Raw genomic sequence first — 20,770 nt, forward strand, 5'->3', positions numbered from 1 at the left:
ATTTCAACTCAATGCCTATCGACTGCCTGGTTCATCATGGCCAGAAGATGGATTATGGATGCATGCGACATGGGAAGAAAAATCTAAATGAAAAAAGGAATGTACTGATGATATCGGCAGGAAGAGTGCGAGTGTGACTGGAAAGAGTACAAGTACATTCATATCGTTTTTCTTTAAAATCTTATACAAAGCCAAATTGATTACCGTTGTGATGAAATCAGCGGGTGACTGTCTGCCTCAAAATTGTCCATCATTTATCATTATTCAACTTGTCATACGATACCACATGCACTCTCTTGACAGCAATGAGTTTAATATATTCTTTTATTAAAATCTAAAAATTATTCCATTTATTTACGATATACTAATGTAAAAAAAATATAATTATAATCACTTACATTATCTATAATCTAAATTTTTTCCCCAACACCCTTAAATTTATACATTAAAGTATTTCTCTAGGATACAAAATTACTCAAATTAATAATAATTTCACAAATTTTCTATCATACTAACTTACGTACTATTCTCAAGAGCCGACAACGTTTTCATATGAAAGTCACTCAATGTTTCATATTCAACTAATACAGATGAAAGATCCCTTGGGTCGACCTATGCCAGTTATGAAGCCCAGAGATTACTCTCGACCTATATCAGAGATGGCGCCCTAAGAACACACCCGTTTCAAAAACGGCTCCCCAAGAACACAATCTGCCACACTGACGAGTGTGATGTGTAAGATTCTGGATGAGATAATCAAAATGCATATGGATGAGTCCCTGCTGAGGAGAGATTAACTAAACATGAGAAAAGCTTTCAGTGAAAAAGGTCATGTTCAACGAACCTTTCAGATCTCTAAGGGAAAAGGAGCTCGGTCTTAAACAAAAGAGAAGGATGTGTGGACTGTATCAGGACTGCCGGAAGACATTTTACACAACCGCACAGGAGGAAGTTTAAGATGCTGGATCACTAGACAGGAATAGGGAGACTCCTTCGATGGATAGCTTATCGGACTGAATGGGAACAAAGGACGCAAAGGAGCCATTTTAAGAGGGGTGGAGTCACCAGTGGAGTGCCGCAGGATTCTGCTCTGGAACCGTTGTTGTTGATCCATGCAAGTGACTTGCCACATGAGATAGACTCCTATTTCAACGTGTTTAAAGACGACACAAATGTCATGAAGGAAGTGAAAAGTAGAGAAGATTGCATCAATATGCAGTGACCTAGAGAGACTCCAAAATTGGTCTGATATTTGGGTGATGAAATTAAACAGTAAATGAAAAGTATTGAGGATGGGATGCAGTGAAATGGCCTCAAATTGACTTCTATTGAGCAAGAAATTAGTCTCAGGAATCTCTATGGGAGAGGAACAGAGGAGTTGATATAGTCACCTAACACCAGAGTTCTACAGTGTGTGTGTGTGTGTGTGTGTGTGTGTGTGTGTGTAAATCACTACGACTAAGCTTCACACAAGCTCTTGTCAATAACCATCTGCTCTCAGGCGTGTATCCTTGGGGTGCCATTACTGGCACAGGTTGTGTGCGCGCGCTCGGGGTGTCATTCACTGGCATGACCAAAACTGGGATAGGTTTCTCGGGTTTGTTTACCGCACCTAGAGGAGAATAAAGATCTGAAGGTCTAGACGAAGGTAACAAATATTTAACAAAATTGTGAAATGTATATGACCATTTTCCCACCCTGACAAAGAGGAGAGAGAGAGGGGGGGGGGGATCGACATGACCAACAACCTTTTTATTTCTAAACCAGACAGATGTCGTAGACAGTGGCCAGCTCTCTGAAAGACGTAGGGATGGAACCACCACACGACATGAAATTCAGTAAGAAAGCTGTTAAAAGTACAGAAGTACGATTATACAATGAGCGATGAACGAATGAAATAACATGAAAAAGACGTTGTCAATGCACACATCGTGTAGAAGTTTAAAATGTATTATAGCAAAGAATTTATGAAAAATGTGGCCCACCGAGAGCAAAACTCCCTCCCCGTCCAGTAACAACATTTAAATACAAACAAACGCGTCTCGTACATTAACCTCTGAAGATGAAGTATCACGTAATACTTCGGCTATAAATGCACGCTGAACAAGGAATTCCCAATTTTATTTTAGTTTTATAACTATAATCTAACCACCATAACTATTACAAATGTGCAAAGTGATTAACAAAAATATTAATATAGACAGGTTAGTTGTACGTCTGCCCGCAGCTCATACCTGTGCATGTATTCCTCCTCTTGTGCTTACAAACTACTACTATCATTTGTAAACATTTACGTTCATGATATGTTAAATAATATAACTTTAGTATGACTCAACACGAGACAAAGAAAATGGATACAGCTGTTGTTGACCAGAGTATGTCCGAATATGGCTGCATTTCTCAAGGTCACGAACGTAATTACTGTGTGGAGCTAATATCAACCAGTTTGTTCAGGTCTTCTTCCTAGACCTGATGACTGTCGTGATGAAACCAGCTGCAGATTTCCCCTCAAAACTGTTGACATTTATCACACGTTACCAGTAAGAGGTACAACTTACGAGAAATGTTGTAAACAGAATTTTGTTTAACATTTATAAAGTATATTTCCTTTTTACTCTGATAAAAACTTTCAAGAATCTTAAGACCTTACGTATTAAATGTTTAAACTATTCATAAAATTAAGAAAATTACTAATAATTTTAAAAATCACGAAATATTATATACTTATGCTTCCTTCTTACATAAGACTAAAGATTTCTGAACCTGGACTCAAATCGCACCTGCCTTCCATATATACTTACTTACTTACTAATTTCTGGAATATTCCCAATAATCTAACTCATTTTAAGATGAAAGTGTATGGAAAATTTAATTACCAGGTCGTCTCATTTTTGATAGATCAGCCTCCACTTAAATTCTTCATCTATGTTGAATATATTTAAGCTCCTCAGGAGGATATTGTAGTCATCAGCGTTACTGGTCTGAATGCTCACAAATTTGATTATGGCATTTTTTTTCCTCCTTAGTGTAGCAAAAACAGGAAGGTAGCTGGGTGGGGTTACGTCTCCCTCTACCAAGAGTTTATATTTCACACAGTTTCCCCTTCTTGTCAAAGTATGTTTACTTAGGCATAAATACTGTGACACAAGGCAAACATTTCAGTGCTAACATACCATTCAGGATAACGTATTCCATCTCCCAAACTAATAATGATAATAAGAGAGCGTTATGTGTCAACTCGTGGATCGTTGACGGACCAGCACACCTTGGAGGTTCCTCCCGACTCTAGTAACTTAAATTCGCGTTCACCATCATTGGATTCAAAAGTCTCGCTGGGGAATTTTTACCTGCAATCTCTTTAAAAAAAATCCATCAACTTTTAGCCTTACTTTACCTTAAGATTTAAAAATAGAAAAAGGAAAATATCTAATTAAATTTGATAAATCGACTTGAAAAAAATATATCCAACAGAGTACAAAAACTATTCGTTACAGGACCGGCTTCTTACAAGATTAAAATCTTTCCTGCATTACCATGATCTGTAGGCCATTTCTTATTCATTAATCATTATCTACACCCCACACTATCACTATCCATTGGTTCTATCAGACATAACATAAAATACAAAGAAAGAATAGAAGCACAGAGTGAAACACCCGCCGTCAGCCATGTCTGAACTGGTCGCACACATATAGGAAACCACAGAACCAACGTAATTCGAGAAGAGTGAGTCTGACAGACCCAGAGGATGGTCTCCGTTAATGATATACTTCCTAAAATACACGATAGATAAAGATGGCGGCTATACTGCGTGAAAACGAGCGAGCTGGATACAAAAGGATGACGTATATTTACTTTCTCAACGATTGTTTCGTTCATGTGACCAACCAATCACCGGCCTGCAAACACTGCCTCGAATCAAACTAGTCCGTCAACGTTCAGCAAACAATTTAATTACGATACCTTCTATCACTGCTCTGTAAACCAGGAGTAACTTGTTTACCTTGTCCGTTAACATAAGCATCTTACTAAGTTGTGTCCACTTCAGTAACAAAAAAAAAAAAAAAAATGAATTAATGTTAAAAAGAAATTTCTCCTCCACTCGATCTTAAAGAGCGTCATTGTCCGCGCAGAGGCCATGGTCATGGATTATTGGTGTGGAAGACCAAGGAATTCGTGGCCCCAAACAAGGATTCAAACAGGTCACGGGTAGGAACAGTTGATGGTATATTTACCCTCACCTGTTGCTCAGAATGGTGCGGCGTTTAAGATTAAAAATAGTAGTGATGATAGTGAGAATGATAGTGAGAATGATGATAGTGAGAATGGTGATAGTGAGAATGGTGATAGTATTTTGCTAAATGATGGTGATGATGATGATAATGGCCGTGAGCATCATAATAGTGAAGACGATTCCTCCACCAACGATATATTTAGCTCTATAACAACTGCCTCTGAATAACAGCTCTTACCATCATTACGTTCATTACACACGACCTCGGCGGCCCAGCCCACGTATTATAGCGAGAGGTTTCCAGTTATTGATTAACACTACCATTATTTACACTGGTACCTACACATCCTCTCCCTGGGTTGTCAAAAGCGAGTAACAACGTATCTCGAGTATCGCTCAGAATATGAGAATCCAGACTAATTATGACCATCACAAAATTACTGAACCGTTTATGAGCGCGAGATTCAGCATCCAGGAAACAATACAATCATCACTAATTGCATGTTGACAACGTAGGCGTAATCTACGTAATTACGGAACGTACGTCATCTTGCCTCAGGCTAATTCATGCTATTTCACTATACGCCTTTCTAACTTAAAAGAAAAAAAAAATCCGGTTAACTGTTATTCTACAGTATTTCCTGCTTAACAGCATAAATAAAAAATGGCGTAATTATGACACAGGATGGCAACGAACGACAGTACTAACGCACCTTATATTAGCATGTAATAATCTCAATTCCCGTCGTGATGCACGCTCACCCCACTGGTGTAGCACAGACATGTTCAACATCTACATGACGCACCGGAATCACACACACACACACTACTCCTTGGTAAAATGGTTATCACAGATCCGGCCCACACCCATCCCAGGTGTAAACACTCCTCTCGGGGCTTGCCAACAAATGGGTACCAGGGGTTAGGATAGTGTGTGTGTGTGTGTGTGTGTGTGTGTATACACATACACAAGAGTAAGGACATCATACATATGTATAAGGTTAAGACCCGGAGTAACACGAGTGTAAACTCTCACGACGTCACATACAAATAGGACGTACATGTAAGACGGCAGAGGAAGTCCAGAGGATGGGAAAGCGTAAACCCCCACTCACTCCAGATAACAGACATAAATAACCAGATAACAGACATAAATAACCAGATAAGACATAAATAACCAGATAACAGACATAAATAACCAGACAACAGACAAATAACTAACACACAAACATCAGGACTCTTTCTTAGCTCGAGTTCTCAGAGCAACTATAAGTGTCTATCATTCCACAACAACGACTGATAATACTACAACCATACCAAGTTATGATCTTCACATCCTCACTTCCATCATTCTTGAGAATTCCTTGCAGTGATTATCATCATTTAATACATACATACACTATAAAGGAATGACACAGCCTTCTTCCTAACGTGGGAAATTAATTTCTCAGTTCAAGTGTTCAGTGGAAAACGCAACAAGTGCCATGTAACAACCGTTCCTCTGTCTCCTCCGCAAATGCAATTTAGATAAAATCATCTGTATATGGTTCTCAGCATTATGTTTTTAACCTTTCCAGGAAAACCTATGTAATTATTTTTTCGTTCCTTTGCCTCTGTGGTGCATATATTTAACGTATAACGTTAACGCTATTATTTTTATGTATATCATAACCAATATCTATTCAACCTGAGTCTAATTAAGATATCATGCTGTACATTATAAATACCAAATGAAATTGATCTAAATTTCATGAGAGAATACTCCAAACATCAATATAGAAATAAAGTTATGCAGTGTGGATAAACAGACAACAGTCAATAAATAAAGATAATAGGAAATTTCTAACAGCAATCCTTGAGCGAGCGACGTGTCGCCAAGCAAGACAGTTAGATGTACGTGGTGTGAGGAAACTCTTCCCTCAGGAGGGTATTTGCTCATCGCGGTCGCCCTGCGCAGTGTACCTGGGGCATATCTACTGGCCTTGGGACATAATGAAGGCAACATATAGGAAGACAAGAGCAAAGCTTACGTAAGGATGAAATGGCAACATATACGGAGGCACCAAATAGCAACATCTCTTGTCGGCTAGAGCAGTGATTATGTGTGTGTCAATGAGCAGCGGCCATCTGCACGCCTGTATGGATAGAGAAGAGACTTGGCAATTATGAATCTGTCCCGATAATCAGACCAAACACACCAACCTGCTACCATTATGTCAATGCACTCGTCACTACACGTCTCCGGGAATGACCTCCTCAATGTATTTCGCAGATCCAGCGTAACTTGTCTGATCTCTGTCACTACTGACACTTTTCCCTGGTACTGCACCGAGAGAAGGACGGCAGTACTGCTGCCACCTCAACCCTTCGTCAACAACTGGAGTGGAGTCGCTACCACTTTCTTACAAACCACCGTACATTCGAAGCACCATATCATGAGTCCATACCACCTTAGAACCAAAAAGCAACAATTTGTACCAAACAACCTCGAATTATGGAAACATACCCAAAGAACTTTGGTCAGCTTACGGTTCATAATTATAGGATACTCATGCCGTCCCCAACGCCTTTTTGCCCCTTATAAAATGGGTATCCTCCACTTAACGGAACAGCCATGCTTCAGAACCAATTTGCTTCGGACAACCGCCAAGGACAACCGACCGTTAAAGAGCCAAGCCAATGTAGCCACCCTAAACTACATCACTTAAGACATTAATGTAAAGCAAGACTTCAGTGACCTTAACTTACATGTTCCTTTATCAACTTTCTGAACGATTTAGTTCTCCCTAAACATCCCAAAGATTCTTACGACGAGTTACAGGGAAATCATTGGTCATTCACCCAATGGTTTTGTTATGCCGTATTCTGTCAAAAGTAATTATTAAGAAAGCCATTTCTTGTGCTATCTTAGTTACTACAATGTATTTTCAGTTCCATTACTTTGTTGACCTCGCTTTCCTCGTCCTCAGAATTCTTAATCTGTTCACCATTTACAACGAAAATAAGCACAATTCAAGGAGGGTAAACTTAAAAATTTCGTTTCCTGTGAGGCTTCCATCAGCGAACTTCACAACCTTCAGCACCTTTGCGGAGTGCCACATACCATCATCATTATGTCTGGGAACCACCATTGAATTTGAAAATGATTGCGCCATACATGCTGGAAATACAGAATACATTTCCCCATCTTTCCTAGCAATCTTTCGTTCATACAATGACCAGTTTGCTACTGTGATAAGGATGGAAACGCAATTACTGAATGAGAGTAAGTTAGAGGGTCGAACTCCTCTCTCAGTGTTACCACGGTCTCATATGACAGTCGCTACGGTGTGACATTTCTTCAACCTGGACGTTTGATTCTTCAAGCAAGATGCTTCTATCATTAACACACTCAAGTATCAGTAAACGTATTTAATGATAATTGTACCTACCACAGTTGTCATCGTTTAGTTAATAAGGCCTAAAGTTCTCTTACTCTAGTTAGCATAATGATGGGAAGAGGTTTCGTACTTACTACGGCTATCGTATTTAACTAGATACATCTTTAAATGTTAACGAACTTCAGGTAGTACGTCGTCAACCTAATGGTCTCAAGTCCCTGCAGGCAAGAAGTTATTATATTACTGTAGCCCTTACATAAGAGAACTATCATCCTTGGTTCCGTCATCGTATTTCAGAAACTAAACAACGTGAACATCAGATTCATCGGTCACCCAGCACCGAGATATCTGGGAATGAACAATTTGAACGGTAAGATCATGAGGCTAGGCGCCTGAACTCTGTGAACCGCGAGACTATGAAAAAAGAATTCTTTGGTATATCGTTGTAAGTGTAAAGCCGACTTAAAAAGAACGTTAAAATGATCACTTCAACAGCTTTCAGAGGAGAATACTCCAACACAAAAGGTCCAATAGAACACAATCAATTACTATAGTTCACCACTAGGAACGATATGATGATAATAATTGACATCTCGACTATATGCAAGGTACATACACGTCTTAAGGAAATATGGAAGACTTTTCGTAAGTTCTGTTCCTTGTTATCTGTTTCTATAGTTTTGCGATATTCAAGGGAACATTTTCACTCATCTTCATAATCTTTCCTGTTTTCAGGAAACTTAACGAGGTATTGTTAAGCTTCCTTCACTCGAACGAGATGGTCAGTCATTCCAAGTCACTGCTACAATTACAAGGTGATCTCGACCTCTGACCCACTGATCCCATGATAACGTAGCTCGGCTAAGACACTGAAGGTTAGCCTCTGTACCTTACCTAACCTAGTCACAACATCCAGAGGTGAAAATGTCAAATGATAGCTACGAACATAAACTTGCAACTAAACAGACATATTAGGCGAAAGACCACAACCATCGTCGACAATGAATAAGTAAATACAGGAAAACATGACAAAAAATAAATGCCAGATACTTCTTACACAAATTCTTAGGTTCGTGATGAACAGTACCCAAGTTCAGTTAACAATGGTAGGACGATTAGTTTGTGAACACCGTTACGTATCCAGTTTCGTTAACTTTTCAAGTGTTACACATGTAGGAGACGGATCTACCTTTCCTGGCTTAATACGTAACTCAAGGTGATACTAATTCCGGATACAAAAAAAAGAGAAGATGCTACTGCTGATGATTGTATAAACTTGAATTACTCGAGAATTTTTCCCAACTGACAACACACCACACATTACGGGACATACTTGAGTATCAAGGACAACCCAAACAATACAAGAACCATCCTTGAGGAGCTGTGTCCGTGAGACATGATTGTGATGATATATGAAAACTACGACTGACAGTGCTGGCAGCACCAGCCTGCTTGGATCATCCATGTCCGCAATATTGGCCTTTGATGACAAAATGACGTAGTTGGTGACACCAGTTTCTGACTGTGAAGTATGTTAACATAGCACTTAACTTATACCAGTACTTAACATACTAAAACCGAAGTGGTTTACAGAAAAAAAAAAAAATAGAAACAAGCTTCTCAGATATTTACCATCACGACCATGGATGGGTTCCTTACCTTCTCAGTATGACGAACATCAGGTAATTCTTCAGGACACCATGCGAGCATCGGTATATTCATGCAAAATATACATTCAGAAAAACAGAACATTAAAGTACTTACAAACACGTATTAATACAACTACTTAAGTAACAAAGTAATATTCACAGTCTGTCTCAGTGGAATTACATTATAACAGAGACAGGCTACATGCATACATGTACGTGTTGATCAAATCTTACTAAGTTTTGCTCCAGGGAAGACGTGGGTTAAACTCTCCAAAGTGGTTCACGTGTCCCAGAATGTTCCAACGTGGATTCACAGATAATAACGTGCTAGAGTTAGGCCATTTCTTTCACCATGTTATTTACACAACCTAAAACCAGAGAATAAATGGTGGTATGAGTAGGCTCAAAAAATGTACCAAAGAACTAGGAAACAAAACTAAAGAGCAACAGTAAAACATTATCTACAATGGGAAGTGCATGATGTATCTATAAACTACATAAAGTGGAAAGGAAAATGTATGGATTTTCAGTTCCCTAAATACTTGGAAAAGTAAAAGCTGGAGGGGAGGATTTCCAGCCCCCGGCTCCCTTCCCTTTTAGTCGCCTTCTACGACACGCAGGGAATACGTGAGAAGTATTCGTTCTCTCTTATCCCCAGGGTAATATATATATATATATATATATATATATATATATATATATATATATATTTTCTTTTTTTCTTTTAAACTATTCGCCATTTCCCGCATTAGCGAGGTAGCGTTAAGAACAGAGGACTGGGCCTTTTTTGGAATATCCTCACCTGGCCCCCTCTGTTCCTTCTTTTGGAAAAAAAAAAAAAAACGAGAGGGGAGGATTTCCAGCCCCCCTCTCCCTCCCCTTTTAGTCGCCTTCTACGACACGCAGGGAATACGTGGGAAGTATTCTTAATCCCCTATCCCCAGGGATAATATATATATATATATATATATATATATATATATATATATATATATATATATATATATATATATATATATATATAAACTCCAATAAAGAGGTTAAGTAAGTGAGATATGGGAAATATAATAACCATTTATTTTTCGAGACGTTACTGTCTTCCTTCACAGCAACAACGCACCAGCACTCCCACCTTATCCCGTCTCTTCTTTTCTGCCAATAATGCTTGAGTTGAACACTTCAGGAAGCGGGACTTTCCTATGCAAATGGACACTTTGGCCTTGGGGTAGTAAGTTGCATACAGTACAGGAAGGCACTATGTTTTTTGAATGCTCTCTCTCTCTCTCTCTCTCTCTCTCTCTCTCTCTCTCTCTCTCTCTCTCTCTAACGATATCCACCAACTAAACTGAAGGCGAGGAAGAATAACACACGTGGGTCCTCCACTTTAAAGCCAGTACAATAGTGAGTACATCTATATACCATAATCGCGTTTGAGGCAAAATCAAAATCCAAGGCTCATATACCCCACGTCGGCAGAGGAGGCTGGAACCAGCGTCCCTCAAGGACTTCGCTGCAAAAACACAGAGATAAACATTTCACCTTCCCAGGTTAATGATCGGCCAAGGTTGTGCCAAGCGCATCCCCAGAACTTGTAACAACCAGGCAGGATGAGCTCAGACGGTAGCAATCCTTCTTTTTTTTTTTAAGTGTAGATGGAATATACTAAGCCTGGGATGCCCATCCTACAATAAGACGGGACCGGATAAATCCGTGACAGCTCGGTTACGACCAGCACTACACTAACTAGGCTGGGACTAAAGCTATGATCTAACCAGATCTAGACTACAATAGATATGGGTCCAGATTAGGGCTACACCATGGCAGAGATGAGAAAGAAACCTAGCTTAAAATCAGTCATACACTATGCAAATCTAACATGATCATAACATAACCGGTTTGATGTAACAATATATTTCAAAAGGTGGATTTTTAGTTAAAATCAACACGGTTATAACGTCAGGCTATCGGCATCCTAACACAAACTTCTGTATGAATCGAATCGGCTTCCCTTTCTGGAATAAGCAGGCTTTACAATCTTCTGTATGAAGACTTCCACGCACCAGCGGCTACTGTCTGGATTATCCAGGATACATCGTGAACATCTTCCAGGCGTTGCATCATCAAAGACAACATAATGGAGGGTTGTTGACGGCCAGCAGACAGGGATCATGACGTTGTGAAACCCGGCCATCTTACCTGGTTCCTTCCGCACTCAACCTTACGGTGTAGTAAGATTCGTCCACCGTACTCTCGTACCTAAACTCTCATTACTTCATCCTACATAACAGCAAATCACTAATTACCTTATATATATATATATATATATATATATATATATATATATATATATATATATATATATATATATATATATATATATCCCAGGATCAATTTCTATGAGTCTTGATGTTATTACCCAGGACCTCTTTCTCGAGGCTCCCGCAGCCTATAACGGCGCTACTTCCAGTAGCAGGGGAATGAACACTCCCATGGAATCACAATAAACCTAGAATTCAAAGGGACACAGAATCTTAATGTAACTGTGATCTTACTGAGCAAAGGAGTCTACGAGGTTTACAATCCTAGTCAGTCCGTAAACATGGTTTCAAAGCCATATTCTGGAATTCTGACGATTAGTATGACGATCTTAATAAATTAATGGATCGCACGTCAGGACACTTATCAAAAAATTTTTAAATCAATCACTTCAATGAACCTTGATACTGCCTTTAAATCTTCAAATGTTACTGTATAAACTTTGCTGTTACATTGGTTTAGGTACTGATAGGGTTAGTGTGCTATTTGGAACCTATGGGATTTTTTCATGGGTTTTAGATCCTAAGGGGTTCTGTAATGGGCTTTGGCCTTAAGGAATCCTTTTCGTGTTTGAGGTCCTAAGGAGTTCTGTTAGGGATTCTAAGTTTTTAATGAGTTTCGGATCCTAAGAGGCTCTGTGATGAGTTTTAGGTGTCAATAGTCCCCATTACTTAAAACCGTAAATTGAAATATGTTTACCAAGTAGATAAAAAAAGACTTGAAAGGAACATATATAGATGAGAGTCTTGAGAGTGACGCTGTTTAAACAAGAGAAATGAGTAGATGAAAGTAGCAGACACCAGCGGCCGCCGGCAGGAAGAGAGGTGCATGAATGTCAGAAGTGGCATCACTGCACCTCTCTCACACATGCCTGATAAATGCGACATATAGAAAGTGAAGGTAAAACCTTCGTTAGTTTACATCAAGTTCAAGGAATATATCAATCTTTCCTGCTTCTTTCAGAACAGATATCCAGTTTAATAATGTCTCATTAACCTTTAAAGCATCTATTTTGTACAGGCACTAGAGCCTACAATGTCACAACATACTAATCATTTCAATTTTAGGAATGCAATAAAAAAGAAAGCGTTAAACATTGAGGAACATGCTCGCTCTTCCGTACCCCCTTCGTTGGTATTTGGCATCTTTAAAATCCTGATTATCATATAACAATACTAGAAATTATTTGGTACTGAAAGGCATCATTACAGTACTTATTAATTACATACAACTGTTATTGTTAAGCGTAAGAAACTAACACATAAACTGCGTTTCCATAGTTTTGCAAATCATGCGACAGGTAATTAGGGTATAATAACTTAGCATCAACTGATCCATATTATATCAATCAAAACGTTAATTGTTGACGACTGTAAAAAAAAATATTTTCAAAATATGAAGTTAATCATTTTGGAAAATTGATGCCAAATTCATTGTTTACTTTTATCGAGTTTCTTCGTACCTCTTCAGGAAGTTAATCCCGTTTTTCTGACAAAGTAAATGATAGAAGTACAAATACTGAAAACAGCCATTCTGAATCTGAAGTTCTTTATATCTTGAGAATTTCGATGCTGAGTGAGAGGCGCCATTTTCGAACTTTGTTACTTCCCCGTCGACAAATAAACCATTCTATTTTCCCATACTTACGTACGAATCGCGACACTTGTACTCGCAGTTTGTGAACAGCTTATCATACCAAGTCTTGATGAAGTAACATAAGGAAGACAATGATGGCCGTAGACCAGCTCACGCTTGTCTTGTTTACGTCCTCCAGCTGATCATCAGCACGACTCCTGCGCACAAGTCGCTCTTGTTCTGCCGCGCAGCCATTATATAATTAATCTTCTATAAAATTATCCTCACGAAATAAAGACAAAACTAAAACATATCTTCAAGTTTTTTTTATCTATTTTGTTTTGTGGATATTTGTTAAACAGTAGATTTCTTTACCATTTGAACGTCACTAATGATTGTGTTGTTTTCAGTGCGTTAAAATAGCATTATCTACACATTTTACCACGGGAAATTGGATGACAATACTTATTTTCCGTGAACAGAAAAATTACTGACTCTTTACATATGTAAGAATCACAAATTTTACTTGGGAGAAAACAGTGCTGTAAAGATATTTTAATCAAATCATCTACCGAGCCTGAATAATTGCTGGTAAGGTAGATAGATCTTCACCATTCATCTCTCAAGTCTATCGATAGAACCCTGTTAACACGAATTTAACCAAACTTTGATATAATTTTTCATTTCTTTGCTATGATTACATGAGTTTGAATTCAGAATGTTACAACTTTGCCTTGTAATTGTAGACGCGTTTGTAAATATTTCTTTTATATGCATGTATAGAATCTAACATGAAAGCTAAATATTCCCTTGTTCTCTCTCTCTCTCTCTCTCTCTCTCTCTCTCTCTCTCTCTCTCTCTCTCTCTCTCTCTCTCTCTCTCTCTCACAGATTGTCTCTCCCTGCATACCTGCCCGCCTCTCACCGACCCCTTGGGAACAAAGACCCAGGAAGGTCCTTGTTGAAGGAAGAAGAACCATAGGATCCCTCCCCTGCTGACACACACACACACACACGTTAGTTACGACCTTCTCTTACCACACCCAAGCTCTAGCCCCCTTCTGGCCTACCTGCCTTTGTGTGCCTGCATCTGTAGGGAGAGAGAGAGAGAGAGAGAGAGAGAGAGAGAGAGAGAGAGAGAGAGAGAGAGAGAGAGAGAGAGAGAGAGAGAGTTTTGTGGAAATAGAAAAATGAAAAATCTAACTTGAGCAGGATAGTGCAATCCTAGCTTTCATTGATTTGGCCTGTGACCTGACCCTTAAGGGTCAGATCAACGGCCAATACATTAACCCAAAGGGTCTTGCCGTCGTGCTCAAGGATCGTACCGTCGTTTTCCGCAATAGCATCAATAATAAAGGTATACCATTACATTGTCCTTAGTTTCCGCCCCTATTTAAAACTGCTAGTTCAAATAATCCTAATTCTTGAACTCATCACTGTCCTGCAGGACTCATCACCACTGTCCTGGCGGAGTCATCCTCACTGTCCTGCAGGACTCATCCTCACTGTCCTGCAGGACTCATCCTCACTATGGGGATGACCCGAGCAAGAAAGGTTCACACCACAAGGCCGGCGTCAGCCAGTTTGGGCGGGACGCGGCTCAGCTGGGTGCTGGCTGAACATTATTGCCTTCTTCAACGTTTCTTTGTTTCCCTTGTCTTCCTCTTCGGTCATCTTTGTGTATTTTACTTTCGTTTTTTGTCTTATCTTGATTTACACTTTTTTTTTCTTTAGCCATAACCGAAATACTATTTCTTTTACAATGGGTTAGGTATTGTGTTCGTTGTTTCCATCATTCATTTTCCCAAACTATCTTTCTTCATTATTCAAGAAGGATGATTCCGAACTATATATATAAAGTAAATGTCTCCATACATCATAAAACTTTCATAAACATGACTAATGAAAAATAGCAACGGTTGGAAGCAACGCGTTGGAAGCAACGGTTGGAGGCAACGGCTGGAAGCAACGGTTAGAAGCAACGGTTGGAGGCAACGGCTGGAAGCAACGGTTGGAAAACAACGGTTGGAAGCAACGGTTGGCGGCGCAAGGGAGACTTTCCTCGTCCTTGGCTGGAGGCGCCGCCGCTGCCGCAATGGTGAAAAATTATCCGTTAAATCTTTCTCACGAGTCAGGAGGCTTCCTTTATGTCCACACGGGTGTGCACCTGTACACCTGAGGACATTTTTTATTCGTTCACGTGTTCCTTTGTGTAAAATTTACATTATACTCACGTTTCATGAATGCACGCGGAGTTATAGCAGGAGCGGACACCTTCTATCCTAGTAGACCTGGTCCAACGGCCCAACTTGCCTTGGAATATCATTTTTTGATATAAGATTAGCAGTGGTTGTGTCCATCCAGTGGGAAATGAAATGCAGTGTGTGGGAGCTAACCTCAGATAACCTCAACGTGTCTCATCTTTCGTCTCATAAACATCAGCCTGTTTGGCTATACGTTTGTTCAAGCAATCACCAGTAACCTCATCTGATCTCTCATGCAAGACCCATTACGTCTTAACCTGACCAGTCGGCTGGCTGTCCTGCAGGAAGGAACATGTCCACCTGTCTTGCCTAATCTCTCCTCACCTTCGTGGTCTGTATGGATGACGGGCAGGCAGGCAGGGCATCACCCAGCTTCTGGTGTCAAACCCAAGTAGGAATGCATAAAGGAACCTGTCGACTGATGTTACCGGACCTTTCTGTGTGTGTGTGTGTGTGTGTGGGTGGGTGGGTGGGTTTGTGTGTGTGTGTGTGTGGGTTTGTGTGTGTGTGTGTGTGTGTGGGTTTGTGTGTGTGTGTGTGGGTTTGTGTGTGTGTGTGTGTGTGTGGGTTTGTGTGTGTGTGTGTGGGTTTGTGTGTGTGTGTGGGTGGGTTTGCGTGTGTGTGTGTGTGTGGGTTTGTGTGTGTGTGTGTGTGTGTGTGTGGGTTTGTGTGTGTGTGTGTACTGAATACTTGCCAATATTTCCCTTCATCAAACATTGTTTATTTGTTACAATTCATGTGTCTTTACACAGCGTACAGACCAGAGAACCTTGTGGCTGAAAGCCTCAGCTGCTGGAGGTTTGCTACGGCTAGGGTCCCCACCACTACTAGGATGCTTACTCTCGTGTCCTAGGAGGTTGCCCGATCTTGGAAGACTGACTACCTTATGAGAACTAATGATGACATCTACACTCCTAAAGTCCACGACCTTTAAAGTTAAGTGTAAACTCGAAAAGTGGGAGTTTCGGTCGTCTGGTGAGAGATTTTTAGTATTGATATGACACTGGTGGAAATCATCCCGCAGGACTCCTCTCCATGACCAAGGCTCAAATACCCATTGTCTGAAGACGTGACGAAAGAACTGACGCGTGGCCCTGACTGTGGGGTCCCTCTCAACACTGAAGACGTGTTTGCTCTGCCTAAATAAATATTAGACGATGAATGTCGTCTTGCATATTGCGTCGCTGTGAAGAAACGTAGACATGGTTGGAATCAGAGATAACCAGGAGAATGACAAGAAAACGAGAACATGAAAACCTGTAACTTCCTCATGACGAAAGAAATCTGATTGTCAGAGCGCTTCTTCATTCCGTCATTCCCACTGAATATGTAGGGAGAATAGCTGAAAGGCAACTCTTCTTCACTGCGTAGAAGCTGCTTACGTCCCAGGAGAATTAATGTACGGCTTTAGCTGGCTAAGTCTTACCTCAGCGATAACTGTACATTGTTTGCCTCTTAGCTTAACATGTCTTCCCTCCAGTTAAAAGCGCTTTCCGATCTACCTACCAGACTATAACACATGGAAGGGCTCACGATTAACACTGAAACAAAAGAACATAACTCAGGCTTTTACATTCAGGTCATGAGAAGTGCGGATCCAGACCACACTCAGTCCACCTAACTGTTTGACTATGGCGGCTTCGTTTTGCCGAACACACACGCTTAAGACTTGGTGTACCTTTGTTTGTATTTGTCATGGTTGTGCGACCTCTCGTGTGTGTGTGCTGGGAGCGAGGAAAGGTTAGAGTGACTGGGGTCGTCGTCTCTTCTTGGTTAACTTTCCCTTTCTCTGTCAGCAGTTCTACCCACAAGTACTGGAAGGCCATCTTTATAAGTTTGGATCCAGACATAGAATATTCAGGCGTTGTGAAGTTATGACCATATTATCACGTTGGTGTCAGGTTATAGACTATTCCACTGGTGTCAGATAATGACACTCAACTCTCCCAGTGGTGTGAAGTGTGACGCTGGACTAAACCAGTGGTATCAGGTTGCGACAACCCTGGACTGTTCCAGTGGTGCCAAGCTACGACTCTAGACTATCTCAGTCATGTCAAGGTATGACTGGCTTTTCCAGTGGGATCAGATTATGACACTGGACTATTCCAGTGGTGTCAGGTTATGAACACATTTCTCCTGTGGTATGAGCATACGACACCAGAGGAACTTTAATGCGTATGGGAAAGGATGTGCGTTAAGACGAATCTTTACGTTTCACTGTGCGAGCATGAAGGCGCAGGTATACCTAAACCTTTAGTCCCACATTTTCCAAGTTTCTGGTCTTGAAATACTGATCACCGAAACATGCAGAAGCTGAGCCTTAGATTTAATATCCTCACTTGGCCTCCTTCCCTGTTCCTTCTTTTGGAAAACTAAAAACAGGAGGGGAGGATTTCTTTGCCCCCCCCCCCCCCATTTAGTCGCCTATGACACACAGGGAATATGTGGGAAGCATTCTTTCTACCCATCCCCATAAAAAAAAAACGATCCTCATAATGTAACTCATAATTAGTACATAGTTCGGCATGTCCTTGCCCTTCTCATGTCCTTCAATGACGTTATTTCTTTCCCCATACAGTGTCAGTGTAATTACTGCCCGACTATTCGGATTAATCGTATTTTCTTATTCCTTTGCAAAGGAACTAACCTGTGGTGAATTATTCCATTGTCTTCTCTTTCTTTCTGTAAACCAATATTTTGATGCTTATAGTATTTAACTTCAAGCCACTTAATTCTGTCTTCAGTCCAGTTTAGAACAAACTATATATTTATTTCATTTTCAGACTTATTTGCCATTTCCCATGACAGCAAAGTAATGCCAAGAACAGAGTAATAGCCTCATTTGCTCATATCCACTCTCCAACTGCATCTAGCAGTCATTTTAATGAATTAAAACTTGAAAGAATAATAATTAGAGATAATAATCGTATATTCTTTCCAAAAGTTTCATCTACCTTTTGCACAGCTGGCTATGTCTTCCTTTCTTTAATCTTACCTATTTTTTCTTAGGCATTCATCAACTTAAAGTTTCTCTCACCTATTCAGCTAAATTTAGTTTGTCTTAATTAGACAAACCATTTTCCCCAAACTTTTCAAAAGACAAACCTTTTTAGTTTTGTTTTATGTATGCACATTCTTAGTCACTATTATAATTATACTTGAACTAAATATGGGGTATTGTGTTCTGGAATGGTATAATTTCTTTTCTTTCTCTCTCTCTCTCAAAAATCCAGACAAAGGTTACATGATAAATATAGTTACATTTCAATGCAATCATCAAAAGCACTTGATAAGATTCTCTTGATCTTTTTTCCAGTCCTGAGACTGGTGACTTTTTCTTCCCCCACCCAATGATAACTCATTTATCACCAGATTAAGGTCTGGTTTTTGTGAAGTAAATGAATGAATGAAGCCCATTCTTAGTTTATCCCTGGGGCTACCTCACTAATGCAGAAAATGGTGAACGAGTATGTAAGAAAATTATCATCACCATCAGTATCTCATTTCCAAGCTTGTTTGCCATTTCCTGCAGTCTCAAGGTTACACTACACTCAGTAGCTGGGAAAGGATGGATTTCTTTGGAGTGGATTCTTGCAAGATTGTTTGATGACAAAATCTTGTCAAAGGCGTCTCTTCACTTGTAGCATAACCACAAGCAGGTGGAACCTTGAAACACCAATATGCAAAACTTAAATTAATAAATGTTAAAACATACACTCTAGGGTACAACTGAAACTCCAGGACATGAGTGGGTGACTTCATTGAATATGTGACAAGAGATGTCTGTCTGGAGAACAGAACTGCTGTAAAATTCTTTGGTTCAATTCTCAAATAATGAAAATTTACAAATTCATCAAAGCTACTAGACTAGAATAGTGAAGCCACATGAGAGTAGGTAACTCATTTGTATGTATAATGTCATGATGTGAATTTATTTTGATGACCAATAATGAATGACAGTACAAATTTTTTTTATGGAAAATGGCTGTAAGAACCCTAATACCTGTAGCTCTTGATATTGTGTATTTGTGGGGAGAGAGCATTATGGTTCAACCAAATGCATTTAACAAAATGAAAATAAGAAATTAAAAATAATTAAAAAGTAATTCTCTCTAGATCTATCGTCTGCCAGTGGTGCTACCAAGAATATAACTCAAGAACAAAACAAAGTAAAAAGCCTTAAAACAGCAATTCATCACTTGTAAAGCATAGTTCAGTAAAGCATTTGATTAACTACAATAAACATCGTGTCATTGTGGTAAAGAGAGAAAATAATAATGACCATGTTGTAACAACTCCACTCCACTACTGCCAATCACATTATGTACAGTTTCACATGTGTCAATGGCAGTGAACTTAAACAACTTTCCTCTCTGTTCACAGCATGAAGAAAAGTGTAAAGAATTGCTTCAACCCACTGTAGTAGTATTCATACACTTCCCCTTCTCTAACTTCAGCCTGAGGAAAACTGAATAACTGACCTTGCCTAAATTTGATACCATACTAACTGAACACAAAAATGCTTTAATAACAAGTATATTACTTAACATGCAATACAGTATAAAGTTATGCACTGCACACTGGGTTACTGGTCTCAAGCTTGTGTACCTGATACACAGTAAATCTGTCTCCTGTTATTTCTTAATACAGGCCTCATCTTTTTTTATCTACAGAAATCGACTATTTTCAATATACAGAAGTGTTTCACAGAATTCCTAAAAAACACCAATATCTGCACATGTCTACCTTCATGTCAAATCCTTGTGATTGAAATAAAAGAATATAAAGAAAACAGTAGCTAATTAAACAATTTATCACTGAACGCCCTCTGCATACAATATATTAATGCATGCATTGTGAATAAACATTTAAAGCCTAAAAGAAATGACCTCCATCCCTTCCTCTTTCCACACTCTCATATCAGCACAGGTATATATTTAGCTTAAATGACAATTGTCATTTCCTGATATCTAAAAACTTTACTTTTTTGATCTGTACTGTCATTAAACAAAGATACAAATCAAGGGTTATCAGTTATATCAATCCAAAGTCAATCACATTAAAACTGTTAAAGACTTTTGCACCGAACCTCACATGTGGCATCAAAATTCAAGTTGGATATACAAATATTTGGGAAAGATAACAAAGCAGATAATAACAATGTAATAATAAATACAAATAAACACATGGGAACAACAGAATAAAAACTCATCAATGTTCTTCGGGAAATCAATCAGTAAAATAATTCTGCCTAATCAGACTTCAAATTTGTTGCCATACATTACAAGAATCACTCAGACACACCATCAAAAGACTAATCAGGATTTGCTTTAAAATCAAATCAAAATTATTT

The 20,770-nt window shown here is 39.3% G+C and overlaps 1 protein-coding gene across 5 annotated transcripts in view; it reads right to left on the minus strand.

Moving 5' to 3' along the window:
* The window catches only part of LOC139765587 (uncharacterized), a 106,538-nt gene extending 99,922 nt beyond the window's left edge, over nucleotides 1–6,616 (minus strand). For all 5 annotated transcript variants that reach the window (XM_071693213.1, XM_071693211.1, XM_071693212.1 and 2 more), the window contains exon 1: nucleotides 6,437–6,616. The gene's annotated coding sequence lies outside the window, so the exon portion shown is untranslated. The remainder of the gene's footprint in view (nucleotides 1–6,436) is intronic.
* Nucleotides 6,617–20,770: the final 14,154 nt, after the last annotated feature.

Source organism: Panulirus ornatus, chromosome 55, assembly GCF_036320965.1.
Source record: "Panulirus ornatus isolate Po-2019 chromosome 55, ASM3632096v1, whole genome shotgun sequence".
Lineage (NCBI taxonomy): Eukaryota > Metazoa > Arthropoda > Malacostraca > Decapoda > Palinuridae > Panulirus > Panulirus ornatus.